Source organism: Bos mutus, chromosome 2, assembly GCF_027580195.1.
Source record: "Bos mutus isolate GX-2022 chromosome 2, NWIPB_WYAK_1.1, whole genome shotgun sequence".
NCBI classification, from domain to species: domain Eukaryota; kingdom Metazoa; phylum Chordata; class Mammalia; order Artiodactyla; family Bovidae; genus Bos; species Bos mutus.
Window position 1 is genome coordinate 113,738,216 of NC_091618.1, and position 5,419 is coordinate 113,743,634.

The following is a 5,419-nucleotide window of genomic DNA, read 5'->3' on the forward strand; positions in this document are numbered from 1 at the left end:
GACTGAGAAATTAAGGAAATGTATTACAGAGTTTGGTAATAGATGACAAAAGGGGAGGGAGGAAGGGAAAGAGTTTGAGAGAGAGAGAAATTTTGTAATAAAAAAGTATTTCCAAGACTAATAGTATTCTAATGAATCAACATGCGTGGGGCAGTGTTAAATGCAGTAAATGAGTATGACAAAAGTGAATGGCATCTTATGATTTAATCTTCATATTACTTTATAAAAATATTCTTATATATATACGAGTATATGCTTTTAAAGACCCAAATCTAAATCCTGAATGTGCATCAGAATGACCTTGAAGCTTGTCAGAATTACAAATTTCCATGCTTGCTATGGCAGCATAAATACTAAAATTCAAGCCTACAGAGGAAATTAGCATAGCCCCTGTGTAAGGATGACGTGAAGATTCATGAAGCATTCCATATTTTTAAAAAATTTTCTGGGTTCCAAGAGACTTTTATTTTGGTATCTTGGAGTCCAGGAGTTTTTATGTAAAAACCACTCTGCTGCTGCTAAGTCGCTTCAGTTGTGTCCGACTCTGTGCGACCCCATAGACGGCTTCCTACCAGGCTCCCCCGTCCCTGGGATTCTCCAGGCAAGAACACTGGAGTGGGTTGCCATTTCTTTCTCCAATGGATGAAAGGGAAAAGTGAAAGTGAAGTCGCTCTGTCGTGTCCGACTCTTAGTGACCTCATGGACTGCAGCCTACCAGGCTCCTCCGTCCATGGGATTTTCCAGGCAAGAGTACTGGAGTGGGGTGCCACTGCCTTCTCTGAAAAACCACTCTAGGTGATTCTAGTGCAGGTGGTCCTTAACTTTCATTTTGAGCAACACTGCAAATCTCACTCAGAAAGAGGGAAACCTTTTGATTTGTGATCGTGAGGCAATAAGGCTCAACCAGTGTCACAGTATCTTTGGATCCCCGTGATGCATTAAGTCACGCTCTTGACTAGCACATGCTTTCTGTCTAGTTCTGGAGTTATTTGTGCACTTGCCTCCACCCCCAAAAGACTATAAGCTCCCCGAGACACAGGAATTATGTGGTATACTGACGTTTGTGTCTTCAGCTAGACTCACACCCTGCCTTCTCCTTATTGAGAAGATGTTCAATAATATTTGTCAAATGAATGAAGACACTAAGGGTTAAAATGAAATTCAATGAGTGTGATTGAAACAGATCCTTTCACCCCCAGCTTTTGAGACCTTAGAGTCAGGTTTCTATCTGTGTCTCAGCTGTGCATTTGTTATGTGGGAGGTCAGTTTCTTCTTCCTTCATAGGGCTGCTTTGGGGTAAAATGATGTAATGTATATGAAAATTCTTTGAAATTGCAGAGCCACTTGTTTCAGGTTTTTAGAGCATGACTGTCTATTTTTCCCTCTAACTTCATTTTTCCTATGAATGAGTGCAACTTACATGACTGAGGCAAAGAACACAGCATTCACTTCTGGCAATTATGGGAAAGCGAATCCTATTATTTGAAATTTGAAAGAACCACCTGGCTTTTCCAACTTCAATACTAAAAATTGTAATATAAATAAAATAACTACCTCACAAATAATGGGGAATACAAAGGAAGGGAAATACACGGGGGAGCAAATGAGCTATTCATACTGATGTTTGATTCTGAGACCGGACTTTCAGATATCTGTGTGTAATGAAGTGACCTCTGAACTTTAGTGGCTCCCCTAAGATCACCTTAAAAGGTAACAGTTGTCCGATAAGATAAGCTGAAAAGTACAAGTAGGTAACATCCCTTTCAAAACCTTAAGGTAGAGATTATGATTACTCCTCAAGCTATAAAGAGCCAAAGAGTTGAAAGAAACTAGGTCACTTACAAGAGGTGATGTGCCCTGGGTGGTAAATGCTGGTCCAGGTCTGAAGCAGTTCATAGCCCAAAGAGGAAAACAAGGACAAGGAGTTTTCCATGAGATTACATGTATTCAGTTGAGCCTATGTTGTCTTTTATGTGTGTATATATTTATTATTTTACTTAAAAAAATTGAAGCATGTTTGATTTACAATATTTTATTAGTTTCAGGTGTACGGCAGTGATTCGGTATATTTCTGACTGTAGTCCATTATAGGTTATTACTAGATGATGGCCGAAATTCCCTGTGTCGTACACTACATTCTTATTAGCTGTTTTATACATAGTAGTTTGTATCTGGTAACCCATACCCCTAATCTGTCCCTTTCCCCTTACCTCTCCCCTTTGGTAACCACAAGTTTGTTTTCTGTATCTGTGAGTCTGTTTCTGAATTGTATATATATTCATTTGTATTAGTTTTTAGACTCTACATATAAGTGATAATCTTATAGAATATGTTTTTGTATGTCTTTTCCCACTAAGTATAGGAGTTTCCAGGTCCATCCACATTGCTGCAAATGGCAAAATTTCATTCTTTTTTATGGCTGAGTAGTTTGGCAATGGCAACCCACTCCAGTACTCTTGCCTGGAAAATCCCATGGATGGAGGAGCCTGGTAGGCTGCAGTCCATGGGGTCACTAAGAGTCGGACACAACTGAGCGACTTCACTTTCACTTTTCACTTTCATGCATTGGAGAAGGAAATGGCACCCCACTCCAGTGTTCTTGCCTGGAGAATCCCAGGACGGGGGAGCCTGGCGGGCTGCCGTCTATGGGGTCGCACAGAGTCGGACACGACTGAAGGGACTTAGCAGCAGCAGCAGTATTCCATTGTGTGTGTGTATGTATCACATCTTCTTAATCCAGTCATCTGTTGATGGACTCTGGGGTTGCTCCTATGTCTGGGCTATTGTAAATAGTACTGCTTTGAACATTAGGGTGCATGTATCTTTTTGAATTAGTGTGTTGTTTTTTTCTGGGTAAATGCTAGGAATAGAATTGCTAGATCATATGGTAGTTCTGTTATTCGTTTTTTGAGGAATCTCAAAGGTTTCCTTTTCTCCACATCCTCTCCAACATTTGTTTTTTGTAGACATTTTGATGATGGCCATTCTGACAGGTGTGAGGTGATATCTCATTGTGGTTTTGATTTGCATTTCTCTAAGAATTAGTGGTGGTGAACTTCTTTTCATGTGCCTGTTAACCATCCATATGTTTTTTTGGGAAAATATCTATTCAGATCTTCTGCCCATTTTCTGACTGGGTTGTTTTTCTGATATCAAGTTGTATTAGCTGTTTACATATTTTGGATAATCCTTTGTTGGTCACATTATTTGCAAATATTTTCTCCCCCCCATTCCACAGTTCATCTTTTCATTATGTCATTTGTTTCCTTCGCTATGCAAAAGCTTTTCAACTTAATCAGACCTCATTTTTTGTTTTTGCTCTTCTTCCTTTTGCCTTAGGAAACTGATCCAAAAATATTGCTACAATTTATGTCAAAGAGTGCTCTGCCTATGTTCTCTTCTAGGAGTTTTTTGCTTTCCATTCTTACATTTAGGTCTTAAACCATTTTGAATTTATTGTTTTATTTGGTGTGAGGGAAGATTCTAATTTCATAGTTTTAATCACATTGTTGGCTGCCCAGTTTTCCCATCATCACTTCTTGAAGAGTTTGTCTTTTCTCCAATGTGTATTTCTGTTGTAGATTAATTGACCATAGGTGCATGGGTTTATTTCTGGGCTCTGTATTGCTCCATTGATCCCTGTGTCTGTTTTTGTGCCAGTACCACACTGTTTAAGTTACTATAGCTATGTAGTATAGTCTGAAATCTGGGAGAGTTGTTATCTGCTGCTTTGTTCTTCTTCCTCAAGATTGTTTTTTGGGGTCTTTTGTGGTTTCATATGAATTTTAGGATTATTTGTTCTAATCTAATTATCTGTGGGCAGTACAATGACTGAATTATTTTAGAAATAGCTATAGGCCACTCAGTAGTACAGAGGAAGCAAACACTTTTGGTCTCTACTCTTTATCTGGAATTCTCATTTTACTCTGATAGAAAGCCTGTGGCTTAAATTTTTTAAGACAATCACTTTGTTCAAGTTCTATATCAGAACCTGAGGAGGACCATAATGTGAGGACAGATCCAGATTTTGTGAGGCTGGAAGCTTTAGATAATTTAGGGTGCCCTATTGTTTAAAAAAATACAGTAATAATTTTAAACATTTGATACAAAAGTGAGTAATTAGAAGGAATCAATCCTTCCAAGTGGTGGTCACAAAGGTGGAGTGTCATTTGTTTCTTAGAAACATGCCTCTGTAACACTGGGAGCAAAATTTTAAGATAAAGGGATTTGCAATAGAATGTTGATGGGTGGGACATTTCCAAACATTTACCAGTAAGAGAAATACATATATGCTAAATGTAGCTCCAGAGACAGACATTCAGTGCCAAATGCTCAGAGTAGGGAGAAGTAGAGCTGTGGTGAAGACAGCAGGAAGGGCCACTCTAAATTATACATGCAGGAAGCCTTCAGTTACTTGGAATGCTTAGAGAACTGAGTAGACTTTTCAAATTAATCAAAAACAACAAAACCCCCTCATTTATTGGCCATCAAAACTTTAAAATAATACAATCTTTTTCTTTTTTTCAATTTCCCTGTAGGTTTAAGAACTTAAAAAAAAAATCAATTCATGTAATTTACCAATTGAGTTTAAGGAAAAAAGAAACCAAATAATTACTTAGAGGGGAAAAGAATAAGGTATTCATTCTCACCTTAATAGAGAGTCCTCTGTTGCTTGGGTGACTGAAGTAGCGCCCATTCCTGGTGGAAACATGGATGCTGGTCTCCTTAACTGCCTCTCAGAAATCATTCAACTGGCAGAGTTATGGTGGGAGCATTAGTTTGATTGTGATGAAGCTATAAATGCTCAATTAAAATTTATTGAATGAATCAATGAACCAAATGAATGGTTCCAGTTTGGACAAATCAGGACAGTTTCAGAAGCATTTTTATCCCGAAGAATTCTATAATCAAATTTTATCAAGCTCTTGAATGCATTGAAAACTCCTTCCTGAATATGGCCTACGTTTGACAGCAAAAGGATTAGGAAATGGAAGGAAACTTTTACTAAGCGTCTAACATATGCCTGGGGCTTCCCTGGTGGCTCAGATGGTAAAGTGTCTGCCTACAATGTGGGAGACCTGGGTCAGGAAGATCTCCTGGAGAAGGAAATGGCAACCCACTCCAGGACTCTTGCCTGGAAAATTCCATGGATGGAGGAGCCTGGTGGGCTACATACAGTCCATGGGGTCACGGAGAGTCGGACACGACTGAGCGACTTCACTGACATATGCCAGGTACTTTGCTGATGTCTGTGTATTTCTTTAAGCACTGTAACCATTTTGCAGTGTTGGAAACTAGATCTCAGGGCTAAGTAACTTGTTGGTGGCCTTTCAGGGAGCCAGTGGCAGAGCTAGGATTCAGATCCAGGTTTGTGTCCAGGGTTCATTCTCCTGACTCTGTAACTTGTCCTTTGACCTTT

The 5,419-nt window shown here is 39.1% G+C and overlaps 1 non-coding gene across 1 annotated transcript; it reads left to right on the top strand.

The window, feature by feature from the left end:
• Positions 1 to 329: 329 nt before the first annotated feature.
• LOC138984947 (U6 spliceosomal RNA) lies at positions 330 to 435 on the top strand. The gene has a single exon (XR_011462197.1). It is a non-coding gene; the product is annotated as a U6 spliceosomal RNA (small nuclear RNA).
• Positions 436 to 5,419: the final 4,984 nt, after the last annotated feature.